Below are 24,959 nucleotides of genomic sequence, written 5' to 3' on the forward strand. Positions count from 1 at the left end.
GAAAATGTAGAACAGATGCTTCAGACAATTGACAAAGATGGAGTTCGTACTCCAGTAAAAATGGAACAGAAAGGCCAAATGAAAGCTTTCAGCCTCCATTATAAAACCATGTGACAAGCAGAACGAGAGACAAAGAGGACGAACATTTCAGTTTCACAATGCAGCTAAAAATCAAGTTTTAATTTTAAAAACACCTGTCAACGCAGAACAAATGTTCCATATGAAAACAATGCATTCTTCACTAGAACACAGAATCAAGGAGAAACCATAGACACCTATGTAAAACTCTGAATGTCATGGGAAAGACTACCATTAGGCAGATTTGAGGAGCCACGAAAGGGCAGAAAATTGCTGGTTGTTTAATTCAGCCTGGTTATGTTTTATTGCCAGCAAGGAAGATAAAAGCTTCTGGGATTTTCTGCTCAGGTACCAAATAACTTGATCTGCTTGAGGCCCTGTGTAACTTGACCTTGGAGCAGAATAGATGATATTTACTTTTCTAGCTCAGGTGACCAAATGTCTTGGACAACCACAAGTTAACATCTGCACTGTCTGTGGCACAAGGTGAAATGCCCAGTTTAAGGGCTTGCTACATTAAATACCTAACATACAGTTTAGCCTTCCTGTCTTTCTTAAGTCAAAGCAAAGCAGACAAAGCAGTCTGGGTCAACCTAAACTTTTAGGTTCCAGTTAATGCTGAAGCTATTTTCCCCCCTTTAAACCACACCACCACCTCACTGCCGCTCTAAATAAATGTTTAAAAGGTCCAATGGAGTTTAGGGAACTGACTTTAAGGCCATTTAATAGCGTGCTCTTCTATTGATTTTTATCTTTTGCCCTTTCAATAGATTTGTTTTAAATGGTTTTAATCTTCGAGACAGTTTAATCTTATTTTAATGGTAACTTCATCCATGTTTTTGTTTATGTTTCAGAACGTGTTTTTAATCTGATTTTTTTTTTATTTCAATTTTAATTTTGTTTTTCTAGTATTTCATAGCCACCAGAGTCCCAGCTTTGAGGGAATGGATTTCCCTTGAAGATCTCAGAGTGAAGTGGATATACATGAATCAATAACTGGAGTAGTATTAGCTATAACAGTGGTAATAATTGGTGCCAACGAAGGTACTTTTAAGCCCCCATTTGTGGGGGCAGGATTTAAAGTGAAAAACCAGATGAGGAGAAAGGCTTAAGACTTCTCTATATATGTGTAGTAGTCTTCATTTGTACTGGCCCCTCATGGACTTTCTTTGAAGGAAAAAAGGAAGGAATTTGAACCCTATTAAACACAACACATAACAGCCCTTCCATTGCTAAGGAAACCAAACTCTGCAGTTTAGAACCACTGCAGCATTCAGTGGATATATGCAGGGCAGAGAAGGAGTTGCAATGCCATGATAAGACTGTGGATAGTTGTTTCATTCTCTACAACCTGCACATGTGAACAGGATTCTGGGTAAGATGAGAGCTCCTATGTGCATACTAGACCCTTGCCCTTCCTGGTTTATTAAAAAGGCCTGAGAAGGGACTGGCCAAAAGAGTAAAGAAAATGCTCAGTGCCTGCTACAGCAAGACATTATTGCAATATGCTTAAAGAGGCAATTGTAAGACCATAGTTGAAAAAGCACTTACTGAATCCTACTGTACTGGATAATCACTGGCCAGTTTCCAATATTCCTTTTCTGGGCAAGGTACTGGAGCATATGCTGGCATCTCATTTTTAGAACTCCCTGCCTAAGATGGATTCTCCAGTTCCATTTTAATCAGGTGTCAGGCTTAGTTATGGAATGAAGGTCACCTTGTTACAGGACCTTGTCTGGGTGAGGGTGTGTTCCTATTGATGCCACTGGATCTCTCAGAAGCTTTTGAAACCATCTGTTGTGTTGCTTTTTGTGTTGCTTTGTTGGAGTGAGATTTGGAACACCATTTTACAGTGACTCTGTTCCTTTCTGCAGGGATACACTCAGAAGATGCTGCTAAATGACCCAAATCTCATCCTTTGGCCATTGGAGTTCCTTGAGATTCAGCTATGTCTCCTATACTATGTAACATATACACAAAGCTCGTGAGAGTGGTTGTTTGGAGTTTGGAATCTAGTGTCAACAGTATGCTGATTTACAGCCAGATCTTTCTCCCCTAATTCTAAAGAACCTGTTTCAGTTCTAAATGAGTGCCTTTCATCTGTAATAGACTAGAAGAAGACAACCCATTCAAAACTGGATCCAGACAAGGCAGAGGTACTATGGACAGGGTGACCAAATGTCCTCCTTTTAGCCTTCTGTCTAGGAGGAATTCCAAATGTCCTCCATTTTGAGCATGAATAAGAAGTATGAATTTACATTTATATTAGTATTTTTAGCTTTTATTTTGCAATGTCCTCCATTTTTTTTTTTTTTTTTTTTTTTTTTTGGTAGAATATCCTCCATTTGCAATGCCTTGTCCTCCTTTGTGGTTAGGATATCTGGTCACCCTGACTATCAGATCAGGGAATAAAGATTTGGTCCATGCTGGATGGAGTACACTTATCCAGAAGACACAGGTGTGCAGCTTGGGTGTACTCATGGGATCCTTTCCTGCTCCTCGAAGCTGGGGTTTCTGCAATGGCTAAGAATGCATTTGCACATTTAAGACTCACGTTTTCTTAGAAATGCCTGATTTGGCTACAATGAAACATCACTTACAGTAGTTACATCCTCTTGGATTACATTAATGAACTCCATGTGAGACCTCCATTGAAGAACATTCAGAACCTTCAACTGGTCCAGAAAACTGCTGCCAAAATGTTGACCAAAGCTGGTAACGAGAAGCCCAAGACTCCCTCGTTACAACAGTGCCACTGTTTTCGCTATGTGTCTGGGCACAATTAAAAGTGTTATACTCTAAAGCCCTATGTGGTTCTCTGAAAGACCATATTTTCCCACAGAAACCTTTCTGGGCTCTGAAACCTACAAGGAAGACCCATCTCTCTATCTCACAACTTACACAGACACACATAGGAACATGGAAGAGGGCCTTTTTGGTGGCTGTTCCTAGAAAGATTACACTGGCCCCAACCATAGCGACTTTCCATCAAAAGAAAAAAATATTTTTATTTCAATAAGCCTTTGGTAATTGATTGGGAAGAGCTTTTATTGTTCTTACTTCTTGCTTTTTAATGAATAAACTTGATTTGAATTCTGTTGATTGTTCATTTCTATTTTAATTTTTTGTGTTTTTACTGATGTGAGTTGTTATTGATATTAGTTTTCATTTCTGTAAGCCTATTTAACTCCCAGAGTAGGCGAAAATATAGAAAATAAATAAGCCTAAAAAATGGAAAGACAACTTCACAACAGAGAAACTTCGGTCATCAACCATAATGCTCCCCTCTCCTAAAAGGAATTGTGCAGAAGTAAGAAATATGAAGAAGTAATAAAAAAAGGTATTCTGAAGAGGTAACAGATGATATTCCAATTGAACTGCTGCAGTTCACATTGACAGAGTCAACTCTGGTGCTAACCAACATATGTCAACAGATATGGAAAACAAAACAATGGCCAAAAGATTGGAAGCGAACAATATACATCCCCATCCACAAAAAGGAAGACACGAGAGACTGCAGCAACTATAGGACCATAGCACTGATCTCCCATGCAAGCAAAATCATGCTCAAAATTCTGTAACATAGACTCCAATCATACAGGGAGAGAGAAATCCTAGAGTTCAAGCAGGATTCCGGAAAGGAAGAGGTACTAGGGACAACACTGCAAACATAAGATGGCTAATGGAGCAAACCAGGGAATTAAAAAAAAAAAATCAGCATGTGCTTTATAGAGTAGCAAAGCCTTTATACAGTAGATCATGAAAGGCTATGGAATGTCCTTAAAGACATGGGAGTGCATAGACATCTGATAGTCCTGATGAGGAATCTGTACTCAGGACAAGAGGCTACTGTCAGAACAGAACACGGAAAAACAGAATGCTGTTGGAATTTTATGTAGAATGGTCAACTCTCCTACTGAAAGACATTCCATTGCAATGAAGAGAGTTGTCAGATACTTAAAAGGAACTGCAAATTACAAACTGATGCTGCCAGCCTGTGACCAATCACAACTGATCACCTACATGGTTGCAGACTGAGCTGCAAACCCGGGAGACAGAAAATCATTTAGTGGAAACCTGATCTTCTATGGTAGAGGAGCTGTAAGGTGAACAAGTAAGAAACAATCCACAATTGTACATTCTTCCACTGTTGCTGAGTGTGTTTCAGCAAAGGCAGCATGTGATTAAATAAAATGGCTGCACAACTTACTTCTGGACTTTGGGATAACAGAGCCCAAACCAACTATTTTGATGCAAGATAATCAAAGCTGCATCAAGATTTCTGAAAGTGAAAAACCACTCTAGAAAAATAATGACATTGCTTCCCACAAGGTGCGAGAGATGTGTCAAAATGGACTTGTCCAGTTAGAATACTGCAACACTGCTAAACCTAATCCTATGATGGGGCTTAAGTACCTTAGAACTGGCATCACAGAGCCATTTTTAAAAAGCTCTACCAGGCTTCACAACTCTACAGGCAAATTTCAAGTACCCTATGAGTTTCTGGAACTCCTGGAATGTAGCTTTCTTATGCCACATAAATTCTGACAGCACTTCCTTTAAAGATCTAAGCTTCTCAAGAGGGAACCTGCAAAGCTGCCTGATGATAATCTCAATGCTCAAAAAGACTAAACAGGTAGTACCGTCTTTTCCCAAGATACGGTTACATTCAGTTCTACTGTTAGCAGTTAAAACTCACTTATCAACAAGGCATGCTGCCTGTATCAGATTGGCCAAGGTATGAACCACCCCTTTCAGCCCAGATCTAACCTTAAGGGCCCACTCAAGAAAAGTGCTGAACTTTCCAAATGAAGCACACCGAACAAGCTGTAGAAAGGGCCATGTAGAAAAATCCATTAAAAGAAAAGAAACCAAGCTTTATGAAGAAAAACTGTGTATGTTTAGCTTAGAGAACAGATGACTGAGGGGTGACATGATAGCCATATTTAACTACATAAAGCGATGTCATGTAGATCACGGAGCAAGCTTGTTTTCTGTAGCTCCAAACAATACGACACAAAGCAACTGATTTCAATTACAAGAAATGAGATTCCACCTGCAACTCAGAAAGAACTTTTTAACTGTAAGAACTGGCTGACAATGGAATAGACTGCCTCAGAGCAATGTGGAACCTGTTTCTTTGAAGGCCTTTTAAACGGAGGTTGAATAGCCATCTTTTGGGAATGCTTTAGTTGTATGTTCCTACATGGTTCAGGGCTGGGCTAGATCACTCTTGTGGTCCCTTCCAACTGTATGATTCTTATGCAAAGATGTACACTGTTTAGCTAGTGAGCTGTGCTGATCTATGAATATGTAAGGGGTAGCCATTTTTAATTGATGAACATGTTCTGGGAGGTAGCGCAGTAAAATATAAATGCACTTCATATGCCTCTGAACGTCTGACTATTATAAGTCCCTGTGTATCTAATGGGTGGTAGGGTGGTGGAGTAAAATTAAATGAGTCAGTAGACTTCCATTCAGTTATAAGGACATTTGAGAAACAGCTTTTAGCACCCTTAACTTTTGGGAGGGATATAACATCTTCCCTTATTCTTTTCGCAACCTGGTTTCTATTTTTGTGCAAAAGCTGGGACCAAAAGTAGTGACAAGAGAGTCAGCAGTGCTTGCACATACATATGCTGGTACAACTCAGATAGATTTATAGAGTAGGGGAAGGCTAAACCAACATTTCTCGGCAGAAACAAAAGCTCATTATCCCACAAGGAATATAGTAGGTGCCTTAGCCAGAGGTCATATGAATTGCATAGAGGAAATAATTGTAGGGGGAGGAAAGTTTCTGCATTTTAATAAGCTTTGCATAATACTGTGACAAGAATGACAGTGAGCAAAATATACTGCACATAGATCAAGCAACCCACAGGCACGCATGCAGCATACTGAACAGAACAAGGGTGTTTCAGAAAGCACAAAAGCTGCTGATCAAAGCCTAACATCTTCCCATCACAAATGATACCATTCCTCTGCTAAAAGCCCTTTAACACAACATAACAGGAAACCAGCACTTTGAACCACCCACCCCCCAGAAACCCGCTGACTTTGAACAAGACAGACAAAAAGGCTTCACATATTGAAACAATTAGGATTGCCAAGTAAATTTTCTTTCCTGCTTACATTACCTTTTGTGCCACCAATCCGCGGAGAATCTAGAAACAAATGAAGGAAGGTCAAAGGAAAAGGCTTCCACGCAGACCCAAATCCCGAAATCAACTTGAACAAACAGACAGTGACAGTAAATAAAATGTGCAAATATCACATTTGGAGCATGATTCTGACAGTGACTGTGTGTCACTTTAGCATGCTCTGCCAACTTCTAGTGGACTTTTTTCTTCTATCAGAAGAAATCACATTTCAATTGCAATCAGTGGGCCTGAGCATAAGGGTTCACTAGAACTGATAGATTTGCAGACTGCTAAGTGAAGAAGTTGTCAATAAAGCCCCGGTTCCCCCAAACATCAGGTGATGTGATAAACCTGTTCTACATCATGTGAGACTGTGAGGGGGGTAACGTCAAACCCAACTGCATCCTCTGAAGGACATTCGTGAGAGATTCTGCACAGGCAACAAATAACTATTTCTTCACACAGTCCAGAGTGAAGCTATGGAATTCTCAGCCAACAATTGGCAATACTATATATGGCATTAAAACCAACGTAGACACATTCATTTAGGGCAATCAATGGCTACTAGACCTATTGGATATATAGTATTGTCAGTTCAATAGACAGTGTGGCTCTGAACAGCAGTTGCAAGGAAATAAGAGTGCAGAAGAAGGTTATGACCTTCATATTTACTATTGGATTTCCTAAGGACACCTGGTTTGCCTTTGGGGGGGGGCTCCCCAAAGGGCTAAAAGGCACACAGTTGGTATTTACTCTCCAACTGTCCCAATTTGGCAGGGACAAACCCAAGGAATCATTTTATCATCCTACTTTTTCAGCAGCTTTTAAAATGCCCCAGTTTCTCTTTCCTCCTTCCACTGTCCCCTAATGTCCACAGCTTACTTCAGTTGCTGCAAACTGCGGGGCTGTGCAAACAGCCTGACAGAGGCAGTTCTGGAAGTGCTGGGTTGGAGACATGGCAACCGGACACCACACCCCCAACCTGGTGGAAAAAAGAGCCGTGAAATGCGGCTCCTATTTCCGCTGCTACAGGGGTGCCATAAGCACCCTGGCATGGAGCTATGATGCCCCTTGTGTGCAGCGCCATTTGGATGGGTGTGTGCCAAGATGGCACCCAGGGCACACGGTAAGGTTTGAGAGCATGTGACCGCTCCGCCCTACTGCAACCCTAGTTCGCAGTCAGGCTGGCACAAAGTGCCTGTTTGTACCACAACTATGTTCAAAGTGCAAAAGTAGTGCATACTCAATTAATTTGAGGGGGGAGAGTCAGGCAAAAACAAACTACTGCAGCCTCTTCTAGCTTGTGTGTTCTTCCCAATTAATAACTTTTCTACCATGACCCTACACTGATGTTACATGGCCACACATGTCCTGGTTTTCATCTGTGAAATGTTGGAGGGTTCATGGTGTCACATTGCTAGTGTGATCGTAAGATTCAGCTGCCAATACAGCCAGTTTCCGTACCTGGAATGGAGGCACCATCTTTGCCTTTGCTTTTTACCCCAGGCTGCAAAATGTCTTGGGCCACTCCTGCCTCCAGGATAAGTTGGCCTGAGATAAAGTGATTTGCAAGGGCTATTCAGTAAGTTTCACAACTGAGAAAAACAATCTTGAAGCAAATGGATTTGTTATTTGCTCACAAACTGGAATGGTTTGCTTTACCAGGCCGCAAAGTATCCTAAGGCAAAAAATACATTAGCAAATAGCATAAAATTCACAATTACTACCAAGGTAAAAAGAGGACAAAGTGCTGCATTTTTATAATAGACTTTCATATCCTTACCTCAGTAAGAATTTTTTTGCTGAGGTAAGCACTTTTGAAATATTCAGACAGACTAAGCTTGTTTACTTGTGTTCTGGGTCACCTCCTCAGATGTTGTAAACTGGTACAGCTCCATTAAAAATAATTGTTATTGCACCTGTAAAAGGAGGAAATTTTGCTCAGTGTCTACTTTCATTGTACTATTTGTAGATTCTCTCAATTTGGTTCATATTGTGCATTCAGAACATGATGGACAACCAGTCCTCCAAATTAGCATATTTCCCATTGCCAAAAGAGGTTGAAGATCATCCAGGCACCTGAATTGTAGATTCCAGTCAGCAATTCTCTTTCCAGCAAAGGAGCCATTCTTGTTATTATGCAAATATCATCCTTCACCAGAAGGCAAGTTCTTGCCTCTTAATATTTAAATTTAATCTCTTCATCACTGATCTCTAAACAACATTCTGTCTTTGAAATTTTCTTAAGAACTATAAACTATAAAGTTGGGCTATAAAGAATGCTTGGTTTTTCTTTTCTAATTGAGTTAAATTAGAGCCTGATTATTTCACTGTTCCAGAGCAAAGTGTCCCACTTCTAGTACAGTATAGAAGTGAAAACTCAAAAGTGTTAGAATTACAGTGTCAACTGAATCCAAATCCTGTCCTTAGAGGAAATACCAAAGCAGCGTAAGGAGAGAGGGAAGCAAGCTGAGCTATTATTATCAGAGCTTTGATTCTGTTTTCACCAGAGAGAAAGAGAGCCTGTAAAACTGGGAAACATCTAGATAGCATAATGTACCGGTAGGATGCAAATCTGTGTAAATCTATGTAAAAGAAATAGGCAAAAGTTGTGTGTTTGTGTGTGTGTGTATCAGCTGACCTGACCACAAAAACTGGCAAAGGTAAGGGTATATATGAAAGCCAGTGTGGTTGTGGTTTTGGTGTTAGACTGTGATTCTGGAGAACAAGCTTCCAATCCTTGCTCAGCCATGAAGTTCACTGGATGACCCTGGGCAAATCACACACTTTCTCAACCCCAGAAGATGGCAATAGCAAACCCCTTTAGAAGAAACTTGCCCAGAAACCCCCATGATAGGTTTGCTCTAGGGCAGGGGTAGGCAACCTTTTTGAGCCGGGGGCCAGGTTGCTGTCCCTCAGACAACTGAGGGGCCGAAGCCAATAAATAAATAAATAAATAATATAGGACAACATTTTCAAATGTAGGACACATTTTTTTAAATGGAGGACATGCAAAAAAATTGGATGATTTTTTTAAAATATGAATATAAATGCATGTTTCTTAGGCATGATCAAAATGGAGGACATTTGGGCCTCAGAAGCTGGCTGATATCAATATCACCACCATCATCATCATCATCATCATCATTGTTAAAGCAGACCTTTTAGCATTAAAAGCACCAAAATTACACAGAAATGCACTTTGGAAAGTCACACTGTCTCACCTTCAGAAAGAGTGAGTGCATGTCTCAGAAACTGACTGATATCATCATCATCATCACCATTATCATTGTTAAAACAGAGCAGACCTGTACAAATGGAATGGAAATCCTCCTCCTCCTGCTGCTACTCTTCCTCCTCCTCCTCCTCCTCCTCCTCCTCCTCCTCCTCCTTCCTCCTTCCTCCTTCTTCCTCCTCCTCTTCCTCCTTCCTCTTCCTTCCTTCCTCCCTCCTCCTCCTGCTCCTTCCTTCCTTCCTCCCTCCTCCTCCTTCCTTCCTTTCTTCCTTTCTTCCTCCCTCCTCCTCCTCTTCCCCTGCCCCCTTCCTTCCCTCCTCGCAGCTGTCTGGCAGCCGCGGGAAGGGAAGGATGGGAAGGAGGAGGATGACCCCCGCCCCCTTCTTTCCCTGCCCGCAGCTGCCTGGCAGCTGCAGGAAGGGAAGGAAGGACGAGGAGGATCCCCCACCCCAGGAGGAGAAACTCCTCCTATTTAGCCCTGCGTGCGGACCTGCAGGCGTATGCAGGGCTACAGGAAGCCACCGGCGGGTGGCGGTGGCGCACTGTGCGTGCTGCCGCCGTTGCACCTGTCTCTGCACCTTCCTCCTCCACCTCCTTGGCCATGGAGGCCATCTGCAGCCCGCCCTTCTCGGCTCCCTCCCCGCCACCACCGCTGCCATGGTACCACCTGGTGTCGGTGGCAATCGGCGGCAGGACCAGGCTGGGGCCAGTCCTGTTGGGCTGGGGCCGGTCCTGCCGCCTCGCCGGGCCAGATCTGGCCCATGGGCCAGGGGTTGCCGCCCCCTGCTCTAGGGTCACCATAAATTGGAAATTATGGGACTTGAAGGCAAACAACAACAAACAACAAGTGTGTGGGGGGTGTAAAATGACATGCCCACAGCTTTGACAACTCTAAGGACAGAAATGCAGAAAAGTGGGGACTAAAACAAAGGCAAAGATGCTTGTTGTCCCCAACAATGGAGAGGCATTTGGGCTTTTGTCTGGCTAGATAGACTAGATAAAAACTAGGCTACATGTTAATCTTGTGGTTCCAACAACTGTTCATGAATGTGGTAGAAGAGCAATCTCTTCGGTATGGACAAGTGAGGTGTCCATGGAGTCAGTGGAAGAAAAAAATTGTTTTCAGAGTATGTCAACTAAGGCATAAGAAGCCCAAGTCACCTGGAATCTTTGAAGTGACCAAATGGCACCCAGTTCTGAAAGGAGTCTGTAAGAAGAAAGCCAATCATGTTAAGCATGAGTGTCTCCTCTATAAAGGATTTCACTGAAGGAAATCTGTTGTATTATAAATCTTATCTAAGGGCCAGAACAGACCAGCAGCTTCAGCCAGCTTCAAGCCGGTTTGGGAGTGTGGTATTTACACGTGGTACACCTCAAGTTGCTTGGAAGTCGCACCGGCAATTACATGCCAGGAGGCTTCGGGGCAACTTGGGGGCATGGCATTTAGATGCTACACACCCTCAATCTGGCTGGAAGCCAGCTAAAGCAGCAATGGGATAGCTTCAATCTGTCCCCAAATAAGAGTGCCTTTCTGTTGCTCATATTTGGTCCTGATTCTGGCTGGATTGGGGCCACGGAGTGTAATTGCTGCAGCCCCAATCCAGCTTTGTCAGGGCAGCTTGAAGCCATCCCTTTGGGGCCATTTGTTTCACCCCTCAATGTCCCAACATGGTGTAGTGGTTTGAGTGTTGGGTCAGGACTCTGGTAGACCAGGGTTCAAATCTCCACTCAACTATCGAAATGCACCAAAAGACCTTAGGGAAGTCATATTCTGTCAAATTTTTCATAAAATGAAGAACATTAGGTATAAATAATCAGTTACACTGAAAAATGAAACCACCAAATTTATACTTGAAATAATATAGGAACATCTATGTGCCCCAGCCATGTGACTGTTTGCACACACACCACAGCAGTGTGGAATGGCACCATGGGAAAAACACAGAAGCATCCTGAATCCCATCGCTGATATGGGAAAGCAGGTTCACTACCTCTGCCAGTGCATAAAAGGGACCAGGTGACATTCAGTGTTGGCCTCGTAATGCAGTGCCATTGTTTTTTATGGCTATGTTGTTGTCAGACTGAGACATTAATTAAGGCTGCAATCCTATACAGACTTACCCAGGAGCACTCAATTTTAGGCCTGTTACAGACTGCCAAAATAAAGCTGCTTCAAGTCTCTTTGGAGGTATGCTATTTAAATGATGCATGCATCCTAAGAATCCGGAAGCTGCACCAAAGCCACACTCCAGTGCTTAGGAATGGAGTGTGGCTTTGGCACGACCTCCGGACTGTTAGGACCCATGCATCATTTAAATAGCATACCTCCAAAGAGACCCGAAGCAGCTTTATTTTGGCAGTCTCTAACAGGCCTTAGTTGCTTACTTAAGAGTATTCATGTCTGGAACTGCAGTGCTGAGATAAGCACAAAGTAATGCCTGATTTCATTGGCAGACAAAAAGAAATGGGATTGTAATAGAGATTCGGGAATGTTCTCTGAGTCCCATCAAGTGTAGCTACTTAAGGGTAAAAAACTATTTCAGGAACAAAAACACATACGAGGTGCAGAGTTAATTATGGTTAGCCATCTTCACTAGAGATGGATTAATTTGCCAGTTTCACTTTTTCCCACATTCAAAGTTGAAGAATCTCAAGTTCATTGCATCCTGTTCATGAAGAAAATTGTGATTTTAGGCAGATTGATTTTGTTGTTGTTGTTGTTGTTGTTGTTGTTATTTTTTAATGAACCAGACCAAATCCTCGCCCATATACACTGGGGCTAAACAATTGGTACAGCTATTCCCAATACAGAGAGGACAGTGTTGCACCTACCTGCAATGTAATTGAAAAAGACAAGAGGTCTGTAAGAATTAAAAACAGGGTGACAACCCTTATTCAACAGCACTTGATGAAATACACAGGAATTCACAGCTAGGTTTTTAAAAAGTAAGCATTCAAATCTCTCTCCCCCAAAATGGACAAATATGCCCTTTGACTCATTTCCATTTTTTAGAAAATTTCAAGATATTGTTTCCATACCTTTTAAGAAGAAATGTACAGATATGAGAAAATTCCTAGCCTAAAATATATATATCCCTAAATGAAATTCTCACTCAACCCTAATTGTTAATGCCCCCCAAGGATTTTCTTCCCACATGTCCGTAGGAGGCAGGTTGCCCTTTTTGCACATTACACATTTCACTTATTACCACGGTGTTTGCAAAGACCTTACTACAGGTATGTAATCATTCATTGATCAATACACATAAATGTGTAAGATGCTCATTAGAAAGGGAGAAAGCACCCTAGCAAATGATAAAGAAGATAAATGTTCGTTTTTGACTTTATGTATTCTCTTATCCCAGGAAAGCATAATGGCTACACATGTTTGTCACATATCGAAGTTCTCATTTGGCTTCTTTTTGCTCTTCTTCCACCAATGTACTCATTTTATACCTCCAGAATAGGTTCTATTTTTTTTTAAGAGCACGGTTTATTTATCACTATAATTGTGTCTATGCTCACCAATTGCCCAGATTCAGTTGCCAAAGCACTTTGTACTATATAGCCCCAGTGTCTTCTGAAGACTTCCCAAGATTCATGATGATCTTTAAACAATTAGCCATTCCCGAAAATGTCTTTAGAATACTCCACAGCCATAAAGAATATGTAATTCTAATTTGCTGTAATCTTCATCGTCTGTTGAGAAGAAAATGCCTCAAGGCCTCAGAAGTGGTCTTGGTGGTAAATACCATGGGCAGCATACAAAAGCTGTTCTGATGTAGGTTTAACCCTTGCAGACTGCAAGTTGGTCCTGCAGTTGCAGTAACTCTGTGTGTGCTATCTCAGACAAGGTTCTTTCAAAAAGTGTAATATGTAAATAGAATATTCATCCATTGTGATATGTTGTTATTGCGGTGGCAGCTGCTGCTGTTGTTGTCATTGCTGCTATTAAACACTTGTCAGATAGATGTCTACAGATGTGTTTGTGTTTTAGAACACAGTGATAAAAGCACCCAGGACTAAGATGTCAAGACATATTATTTTTCTTTTCTTTTTCTTTTTTCTTTCTTTTTAAAATTCAGCACAAGTCTAGCTGCTGAGTATATGGTCTTGAACATCTGTTACTATTGGATAATGTCAATGGTTTAATGTTTCTTTGGGGATTATTGAAGTTTATCAAGTGTGCACAATTTTGTGAAGCTGGAAGTAACATTGCCATTTCTTTTCCATCCTTTCTTTTTAAAGAAGAGGGCTGAAGTGAATCTGTTTCAAGACTGCCAGAAAAGATAATAGGACATTCTTTTAATTGTTTATAGCATTCATAACTTTCAGAACATTTAACATGTACAAAGCACATGCTATGTGCTAGATAAAGATTTACAATGATTTCAGTCGATTGACCGAAGATATAATAAAGATTGAGGCAGATGAGAGAAATAGGGAAGGAATGGAGGGTGGAATCATGACAATGCTAGGTGAAGAGAGGTAGTGTCGGAAAGAAACTATCAAAAAATATACAAAGCAATCAAACTCAAACGGCAAGAGAAAAGAGAAAGTATTTTAAAAGGTTTTTAAAAGACGAGAGAGAGAGAGAAAGCACTAAACTGACAGAAGATAAAAGAAAGTACCACAGGCATAGTGCAACAAGACAAAAAAGATGAAAGTGAGAAACAGTGTAGGAGTTTGTTTCCTTCTTCATTTACCAATAAAATACACAATGTTAGTTTACAAATGCACAAGAAATTATTCATTATAATAAAAGCAATTAAATCATAAATCATAATATCATCAGTTCATGAAGACATGGAAATTATGTAAAACCATGAAAAAAATTATGTATTAAGTAGCAGGCCTCAAAACTACTGCATGTCATTTAGGTCCAAATTATAACTTAGTGTACAAAAATTATGAGAGGAATTTCATTTATTATAAGATTTGCCTCTTCCTTTCCTCCTTCTCTTATCTGTGCAAGCTTATTGGGAAATATGACAGACAGTAGTATTCCTCTCAAGCAGAATAATCAGTGGGTAAGACAGAAGCTGAACAACAGTTTCTTACAGACACACATAGAGAGAGTATTCATCATAAAAAAGAATCAAGTATTAGTATTCTTTACAAAACGTATACAATTAGCTCTACAGTGGGCCCTTGGTATCCACTGAGGTTTGGTTCCACGATCCCCTCCCCAGGAATACCAAAATTTGTGGATGCTCAAATCCCATTGTATACAAAGGCATAGTAAAATTGTGTCCTTTGTATGGCAATATCAAGTTTTGGATTTTAAAAAATATATATTTTCAAGCCATAGATGGTTGAATGCATAGAATATGTTGACATGGAGGGCCAACTGTATTAACTATTACTTCTCCATAATCAAACACATGGGCTAAGGAAGGTTAAACAGGGAAAAGAAAATGGCTTCATACTAGAGTTTCAGGAAAAGAGATGGTAAATCTAACATAAAATCACAATAAATTTACACTGTGTTTAAACTCCTGTTGCATACCATTTGTTTGTTATTAGTTGCCCTCAACTTCACCCCAACTCACAGTGATCCTGTAGATAGTTTTTTCCTGATCCATGCAGTCAAATGCTTTGCATTAATATATAAAGCACATACTGATTTTTCCCCCTGAAATTCCCTGGTGCGCTCCATTAGACATCATATGTTTGCAATATGGTCCCTAATGCCTCTTCCTTTTCTGAACCCCACCTGCCTCTCTGGAATCTCTCTCTCCATGTCTGGTTGGAGTCTATGCTTTAGAATTTTGAGCATAATTTTTCTTGCATGGGAGATAAATGCTATGGCTCTATAGTTGCTGCATAGCATGCAGACTAACAATTACTGAGTACAGTCAGCCCTCCATAGCCACACACACACACACAACACCCCCTTTTTGATTGCTGCAGACCAAAAACACAGCCATTTCCTGGGCAGTGGACAGCAGGGAATGGCAGAGAAGTGACCCACTATTTTCCTATAGCTGGACACACAGTGGCATGCATCCTTCAGGACCTCAGGGTCTTCCAAAAGTCTCTAAGGATGATGCCATCATTATGCACACAGCTATTGGATAATATCTAGATACCTCTCTGCTGCTCCCCTTCTTGTCTCCCAATCCAGGATCTTGGTCTATATATCACTTTTAGGTAAAATGGGGTTACATCATTACATGCCAGTTTAGGCCACAGTCCTATATCCAATTATATTCTATATCCTCCTGGTATAACCCCACTGGAGTATATTCAATGGATACTCTCTGATCGTTCATATGGATCCTATATCCACTTACTGGGAGTAATGCCCATTGAACCCAATAAGATTTCCATCTTCATGTACAGAACTGTGCTATTTTTAAGTAAGCCATATTCTCAACAGTCTTTTCTACTGAGTTATGGCTACCCCATGTGAATGAAACTGCTTACAAAATTCTCACAAACTTCTGTCCTGTCCAATCTCATATATCTTAACTACTCTAAAGCAGAGGTGACAACAGGACAATCCATGGGCCCCTTGACACCCTCTCAATCACCACTTTTGTAAACATATCCCCAAAGAGTCTAGAGACCTGCAAAGCCCCCATAAACTGTCCGCCAAAAGATTTCAAAATTCAGGCTGATGGAGGCATTTTATTTTTATTTATTTATTTATTTATTTATTTATTTATTTGAAAATGGTCCAAATGTTATTGAAACCATTCCCAGTTGCCCTCCTGATTAAAATGGAGTGAGATACTAAGTGCACTGACTTCCCACCCCCCTAACCTTTTCCAAGCCTTTCATAAAAGTAAGGTAGCAACCTGGGATTTTGAACTTAATAATTTTTTCCTCATTTTGATCTATTTCCTTATTACTTTTCTAATTCTAATTAACTAGAGGGAATTTTAAATGTCTCTTTATTGTCTTTCTAGAAACAAAAGGTCTTCTAAAAACACAGAATGAGCATCCTTAGAATGTCTACACAAAGCCCCTGAATATATATAGGCTGAAGACAGGGTTTAGCAACATGCTACACTCCTACCCACCCCACATTCTTTCTACATGGATGTAATTTATGTAAATTGCTGAAAATGTTCACAAAGTTGGTAGTAGAATTTCTTAAAATTCTGTTCCTTCCATGGGTCATAATGAACTGTAATACCTAGAAACAGAGAAACAAAGAGATACTTGAGTTAGACATTCAGGATGTCAACATGTTCATTCAAACTGTCTTCTCATCGTATTACATGTGTACATCTTGTAATGCTGTGTTCAGATTCTTTTATTCCTCAACAAGATCACAAACGACAATAATGATCTTCATGACTCAGTTTTCATTATATATTATGCCAAGCTCACAAACTTGCTACTACATGAATATTATCACATAAAATAGCAGGGTTTTTTATTATTATTATTATTATCTTTGAAGTATTGGGAATAATATTCAAGTCATGCTAAAGTCATGTCTTATTATCAATGCAGTTTGAGTCTCCCTTATCCAAAATGCTTGGGACCAGAAGTGGTTTGGATTTTAGAGTTTTGGGGATTTTGGAATATTTGCATACACATAGGTCATACACATCTTGGAGATGGGACCTAAGTCTAAACATGAAATTCATTTATGTTTTGTATGCACCTTATACACATAGCCTGAAATTTATTTTTCATAATTTGGTGCATGAAATAAGATTTGTGTACATTAAATCATTAGAAGCAAAGGTGCCACTATGACAGCCACCCATGTGAAAAAAATTGGATTATTTACACCCCACCCTTAACCACAATGTTCCCAGACTGGCTTAGTTTGAAAGTTCCCTGCCCTCGGGCTTACAATCCAAAAGGGCACAACGACAAGGAACAGAGGATGGTGAGAGTGAAGATTAAGTTTAGCAGTTCCTGGCTTTTCTCCTTCCCTCTCAATCAACTTTATGACACAGGGGAAAATTGGTAGTTTAAACAGTGATTATCTCATGAAAATCTGACAATCGAGATTGAAACATGATTAACATTTTCACACACAGCGCAATAAAAGAGCCATTATCCTGGGAATAACCAGGCAATAAACAGCAACAAATCATTCACAGGATTTTCCCATGAATAATTTGTTGCTGTTAATTCCTGGTTATTCACAGGCTAATGGCACTTTAATCACTTTTCATTGTGACATTGTGTGAAAACCTTTATTGCTATTGTGTGATTTTCACGGGATATTCCCAAGATAATGGCACTTTAATCGTGAAGTCATGTGAAAATCTTAATCACGAATGCATGATTTTCACAGGATAGTCACCATTTACATTTCCAATTGTCCCCATGTGATAAAGTCCAGGGTCAGATGGAATATGGAGGGAACGACTCTGAGTAGCTGCTGGGGCTCAAGCATGATAGAGCTATACTTGGTTACTTTTCTTCTCCCTCAATGACAATTGGAATGAAGGGAGAAGCTGTGCCTGGCTGGCCTTCTCTTCCTCAGAAACTGAGGAAGAAGAAGAGGGAGGATAACAGAGGGAGGAGGAAGAAGTCATGTTCTTTCGGGAAGATCTAGTCCTCCTTTCTTAGAGTTTATACTATTGTATCATTTGGGAAACTCAGTATCTTCATTCCCCATTCCCCTCAGCACACCATCTTTTGCTACAGCTGCAGAATTACTGGTACAATTAATATAGGCACGTTTTCCAAAGTAAATAGACACACAGATAATCTCTTCATTGTCAACGCTATTCTTTTTCTGTCCAAGCAATAATTATTATTTTACTGTTTATTTGAGTCCTCGCTCATTAAGATAAGTATAAGTCTTCTATGACTGGAGCAAAACATATCCCAAATTTTTCAGGGGAGGGGATAGTCTACAATTTTTCAAATTGTAGATTCATCAGTAATCAATACTGGCACATTTAAACAAGCAGATCTTGTGTGCTGACAGGAATTGTGATAGCAATGCTTGCTTTGCACTCATCAGCCTTCCCAGCATGTCTGCATTCAGCCTCGGTGAGAATTGGCCCAACGTTTGGATACCAAGAGGGAGACCAGCAGGATGCCTGGTGCAGGGAGATGGGCTCAACAGGAGGGCCTTATGGTAATCATTTTTGTCCCCTTCACATGATTCATACATAATTGGGGCTAGGGGTGGTAACACTTAGTTATGAACAGAAATACCTCTATAAACATATCTCATTTAATATAGTCTTTGACAGTGAAACTCTGTTTTACAAAGGGTTTTTACATCCATCCAACCTTCTCTTTTCCTCTTCATCTTCTGTCTAGATGGAAGGGTGTTGTTGTTTTTGATTTTTACAGTATCAACACTGGGTGGATGATGAAAGGCAGCTAGAGAAACACTTTCAGTTTCAGGTTGCAAGAGTGTGTGTTCAATAAAAAAAATGCAATAAGTAAAGCTTGAACTGGGAACAAATGGGATTCTTCTCTTGCCATGTGTCTCTTGTCTATAACAGGGAAGGTAACAGCAGCTGCCTTCGAGACACTCTACTAAGCATGCATGAACAACAAAAATGAGAAACGAGGAACAAGCATATGAACTTTCCTCACTAGCTACCCCCAGCTTGTTAAGAAAGTATAGATCTATATAGTCTGACCACCAAAAAGGAAATCATAAGAAAATTAGACACTAGTGAAAGAAAGGTCATCTCTAGATGCATTTTGGATGCAGCCTTCAAGTGGTTGCAAGAAGGTTCTTATGCAAGGTTTACCAGACCTGGTTATTTCATTTCACATGTGTATATTGCTTAGTTTTGAATTTAAAAAAGTTTGCTAAGACATGTTTAATCAAGCTTCTTCTTTATAGTATCAGAAACTATCCCTGTTCTTTTTATGTTATTTCTGCCTCTGGTTCCAACTTTTCTGTTAAAAAATGATGTCCAATAATTAATTAACTGAGCTATACCTGTACAACACAGACATTACCTCATTTAGAAGACACTGGTAAATATTATTAAATGATCCAGGTGTCTTTCAGCTTTCTATTTTTACATGGACACTAATCAAACAACAAAAATAGGTTTCTCAGATCTCAGGGCTTCAACCTGACTCTCTGGTTCTCAGGGTGAGGTGAAGGAATCTTAAGGAAGGTGCACATCCTTGAAAAGTGGGTGAGTGAGTGAGTGTGTGTGTGTGTGCGCGCGCGCACATATACCCCCTTTTTAAAAATTAGAAACTACATTCTCTAAGCAACATTTTTCTGATTGATGTTGACCATAGAATTGTGCTGGAGGACCTATTAATGCCTAGAGAAGTGTTCTCTCTAAAGTCTCTAGGTCTTCAAATGCAACTTCCAGCAGACGTTAAACAAAGAGTCACACTGGAGGACCTAGAGAATCCAAGAGATAACATATTAACATGGATAATCAAATCCGTAGAAGTCAAAGCCACAAATGTGCAGGAATGACTATATTTAAAGTGATAATGTATGGCTTGTACTATAGCGGCTTGAGTGTTGGACTAGGGTTCAAATCCCTACTTCGCCATAGACCCCACTGGGTGACCTTGGGCAATTCACGCTCTCCCACCTTCAGAGGAAGGCAATGGCAAACTTCTCCGAATACATCTTGCCAAGAAAACAAGAAAACCTTATGACAGAACATCATAAGCTGGTGTTGACATGAAGACACATAATAGCAAACAGAAAACTAAAGTGGGGAGGCCCCATGTTTAATAAAACAGAGAAAGATTTCATCCATTTAAAAAGCAAAAGAAAGGTTGCCAGTGCTCATGTTCAGACTGTCCAAAGAAGCAGATTTTAATTTGATAAAGGGGACTATGAGCTTTCTATTGCCAGTATACTCAATATTAGTTCCAGTAAGAATGATTCATTCCAAAAGAAATTTCAACAATGTGGAAAATGAAGAACAGCAGATGAATATTGTCATATGGATTTGATTTTTCTCTTTGTTTTCTCATAGAACTATCTGTTGGCCAAATGCAATACGTGAGGATTTTTGTTAATCACCGTGTTGTCCTTCTGTGCTGGTGATCTATTTCCTATTTATATTTTGCTTTGATGGTTCTTCTAAGAGACCTTTAGTGACTATGGGGATCTCCTTTTTGCTGCTGTAGCATTTAACCAGCTGCCAAACTACTTCTCTGTGTAGCAGCAGAGATCACAACTGCAATGCAGTTGCCAAAGCAAAAAAAAATAAAAAAAGTGAGAACAGCTGGCTGAGATGTATGGTCAAGGAACATGAAAGCACAAGGGACAAAGATGGACTGAATTGCTTAGCTTTATCTTTTAAGATTCCTTAAGTCTTGAACATTATTATGGGGGAAATTGCCTTTATTTTCCAACCATCTGAACTGTGGCCACAACAACAAAAAATGGATCCTCCTTTCTCTCTGGACATGCCATAATTCATCCTTACTTTATTAATTTTTAAGGGAAATGCGGGAGTTTGGGAATAGGCAAGAAAATGATGCCTATTTAAGAGATGCCAAGTCACTCCATCTGTTAGCATCACAAAGTGTGCTGGGTGTTTTTCCTCTCTCTCTGGGCATTACACTTTTAGGTGAAGAATGATTGGCATAGTTTAGGGAGTCTTCTGACACTATCCTTAAGGGTCCCCAATAACAGAGCCAGCTCTGCTTAAAACTGTCTGCATCTGAAAATGTTGCTTTCTGCCTAGTCTGTTACAATTAACATTGTTTAAATATTAAGCAGTTGTCAAGATATTTATTATTAGCCACACAATTGAAAGTAGTCAGCACAGAATATATGTTGGCTACCATATGCAATACTGATACAAATTGCTTGAAATCAGAAGCACACTTGGCTAATCAGATGCCTAGATAAGTGGAAGTGTGTCCACAACCCACCATTATTATTATTTTACTCTCTTATCAGTATCCAGCAATGCAGAACAACATGGGTCCAAAACACACTGCAGAAATAATCCAATTTGAGATCGCTTTAACTGCCCTGGGAATTCTGGGAATTGTAATTTATTGTGGCACCAGAGCTCTCTGACAGAGAAAGCTATATGTCTCACAGAACTACAGTTCCCAAAATTCCCTAGCATTCAGCCAGAGCAGTTAAAGCAGTCTCAGACTGGATTATTTCTGCAGTGTGTTTTAGACCATGGAAGGACAGAAAAGATTGGAGTGATAGTGAGCAAAAGGCTTAGACCAGTGGCAATCAAGTTTTGGTCCTCCAGTGTTCTAAAGGTCAGATCCCAGGATTCCCAGTGAACATAACCAATGGCAAGGGACTATGGGAGCTGATGTCCAAAATGTCTCAAGAGCACCAGATTCAACACCCTCCATCATTTCACAGATGAAAACAAGACAAGTGGCCAAGCAACATCAGAGTGTGGTCAAAAGGACAAAAGTTTTTAATGGGGAAGAACACACAAAACTACTGCTTTAATCAGAGATACCCTGGAAATTATGTACTGAGTTTAGGAGACTCTAATAAAAGAAGAAGAAGAAACAAATGAACCCAGGGATGGGCAAGGCTCTGTTTTCTCTCCCTCCTGTCGACTTATAACTGAGTAGAAACTATTTTCTCACTTTGAACTCAGTTGGCAGCAATTGAAGTTTAAGTAAGGATGGAGGAAAGTGGGAAGAGGAAAGAGAGGCTGGCACATATTAACAACATATGTGAAAGGGGGAAATCAGAAAATTGGGACAGTTGAAGCATGTGTAGACTAGGAAAAGGTGTTCTAGATTTAGGATTAAAACCACAGTCCTAGACCATTCGGAGAACTGTTGCAGAAGGATCTGTTAACTACAGAAACAGCTCTTGACATGTTAATGTGGTATGTTAATTTCTATTTTGTTGTTTCTCTTCTGTGTTTTAAACACTTATATCATATGAATAACACAGTTGCTTGTATAATCATTGCAACATGTGTAACACCCCAAGATATATATTTTGTCATTTGTGATGTATTTGGACTTATGATGCTAGCTAACATATCAAGCATTTGGCGCCTTACACAGGGCAAAGGCCAAGCCAAAATGAGACAGGCAGAGAAATCATGTTTGGAGGGACAAAAGAAAAATAACCTGAAGAAATAGAGGTTAAAAACAATACCACCTTTCAAAAAGCTGATTTAGGTCTGTAGGTCTGAATGAAGATACATCTGTGCGCCCACAATGAACCAATGAATATCCACGAAGTCCACAGAGACAGAGGGAGGGAGAGCAATCTGACCAGAAAGATGAAGATGCAAGATGGAGTCAGACAGAGATGTGAATTCTGCAGAGGCTTTTCTCTGAAGATCCCAGCCCCAAATCCACAACTCTCAGCACCTCCAAATACAGCACACTGAACAAAGGTGTGGCACCACTATAAGCACCCCAAACACATGGTACAAAAGAATCTCACTGTCAAAGGAACCACAACATCCTGACTTTAACGTATGAGCTACCAAGATATGGAACTCAGAGATGCAGTGGAGAATAAATGAAGTGCCTTGGATGGTCTGAAATTTTAAGATCTCAGTTTGAATCATGGAATTGGAAGGAACCACAAGGGCTAGCTAACTCAACTTCCTGCCATGCTGAAATACAAAACTAAAGTGCTCCCAAAAGATGGCCATCCAACCTCTGTTTAAAGAACTCCAAAGAAAGAGAGTCCACGTCCCTCTGAAGCAGGCTATTGCCAGATCAGGACTTTAGTGCAAGCCCACCTATGCTGTTCCTTAAGTAAATAGTGGAGTAATGAAGTCCCAAACTGTCATGAAAGTCCTTTGATATTTTAACCTTCCCAGTGGGATGGCATCTGAGGCAATGAATTCTGGATGTCTTTCAGGGCTAGGTGGTAGGTGCCACAGTAGGGGTCTAGCTTTGTACAGGATTTGGGGCCTGGACACTGACAGACCTTGACTGTTTTGCCTTCAGTTTTCATATCCATCACAAACTTCATGTACTTCTTTAATTATCTCCATTTTCTAGCACACCCAATCTCTCAAGATTTTATTTCCCATTTTATAATTCTCCCCATGTCCTTTCCCTTCAGACTTTAACATCTTCATCCATTCAGAAGTTTCTTGTTCTCATGAAGGATCCTACCTGTTACAGTGGGCCCTTCCCATCTGCGGGGTTTTGATTCTGTGTCTCCCTCCAGATGGGAAAAACTGCAGGAGCTCAAACCCATAATAGGCAGTCACATGTGTATGCCTGGAGGTTTAGGGGTCTGTATATAGTTTTTTTTATTGTTGTAATGTTTTAATGTTTCGGTATTTATAACTGTTTTAATATTCACTTTAATATTCACTAAAAATAAGCACTTTTATTTTTTAAATTGCATTTTATTCTTTTAACGAGTGATGTATTTTAATACTATACTAATTTAATTCTGTTTTAATGCCCACTTTTGTATGTTTTTAATTGTATTGGGGTTTTTTGTAAGCTTCTTTGTGTCCCAATTGTGGAGGGGAGCGGGATGTAAATAAACATAAACATAATAATAATAATAATAATAATAATAATAATAAATGAGGAAGAGGAGGAGGAGGAGGAGGAAGAAGAAGAAGAAGAAGAAGAAGAAGAAGAAGAAGAAGAAGAAGAAGAAGAAGAAGAAGAAGAAGAAATACCTTTGGGCTTTGTGGCAATTTTTTTCCTTATGCTGCTTAGTGAAATGCCATATAAATCTGATTGATGGTAATATTGAGGATAGGGAATGAATGAATGAATGAATGAATGAATGAATTGAAATGAAATGAAATGAAATGAAATGAAATGAAATGAAATGAAATGAATTTGTTTGTTTGCTGTTGTTATACAGTGGGCCCTTGGTATCTACTGGAATTTGATTCGAGGATCCCCCATGGATACCAAAATCCGTGCATACTTTAATACAATGCTGTAGTAAAATGGTGTCCCTTAGATAAAATTGCATAATTGAGGTTTGCTTTTGGAATTATATATATATATATATATATATATATATATATATTATTTTAAATCTGTGGAGGGCTGAATCCGTGGATAAGGAATCTGTAGTTAAGGAGGACTGACTGTATTATTTTTGCATTACTTACTTACTACCATACACTTACAATAAAAGGTCTTCTACAAAGATGAGAAAGATAACCACTTAGAAAAAAATTTTCAGAGAGGGATATGAGAGTATGCTGTAGCAAAAACACCCAATACTTCAGAGAGTTTCTTCACCAGTGCAGACACTCCCCCCCTTATAAAATTCAATGCTTTCAAGAAGCAGATAACACCCACAACAGAGTTTGAACCATCTTCATGACTATCATCTGTGGATTGCTGGTATAAAATGTGAAGAAATGACATAAAGCTCACAAATCTTGATGAAATTATTTCACCTTCTATCAAACTGTCCCAAATGTTTTGGATAAAGAAGGGCATCATTCCCACTACAAAATAAATATTTTTTTTTTATTTTTAAATTTTTTATTTTCAAAGATATCAAAATAAAACAATATATTACTTTCTCACTTTACACATACACCATTTTAAATCTAACAAAAGTAATAAAACAAAAAATTTGTAACTTCCAAACATTAATTTGTGTTGCTGAGTGTGTTATATTAATTCTG

Source organism: Sceloporus occidentalis, unplaced genomic scaffold (genome assembly GCF_023333645.1).
Source record: "Sceloporus occidentalis isolate IW3139 unplaced genomic scaffold, rSceOcc1.0.p SCAF_7, whole genome shotgun sequence".
In the NCBI taxonomy this organism is placed as follows: domain Eukaryota; kingdom Metazoa; phylum Chordata; class Lepidosauria; order Squamata; family Phrynosomatidae; genus Sceloporus; species Sceloporus occidentalis.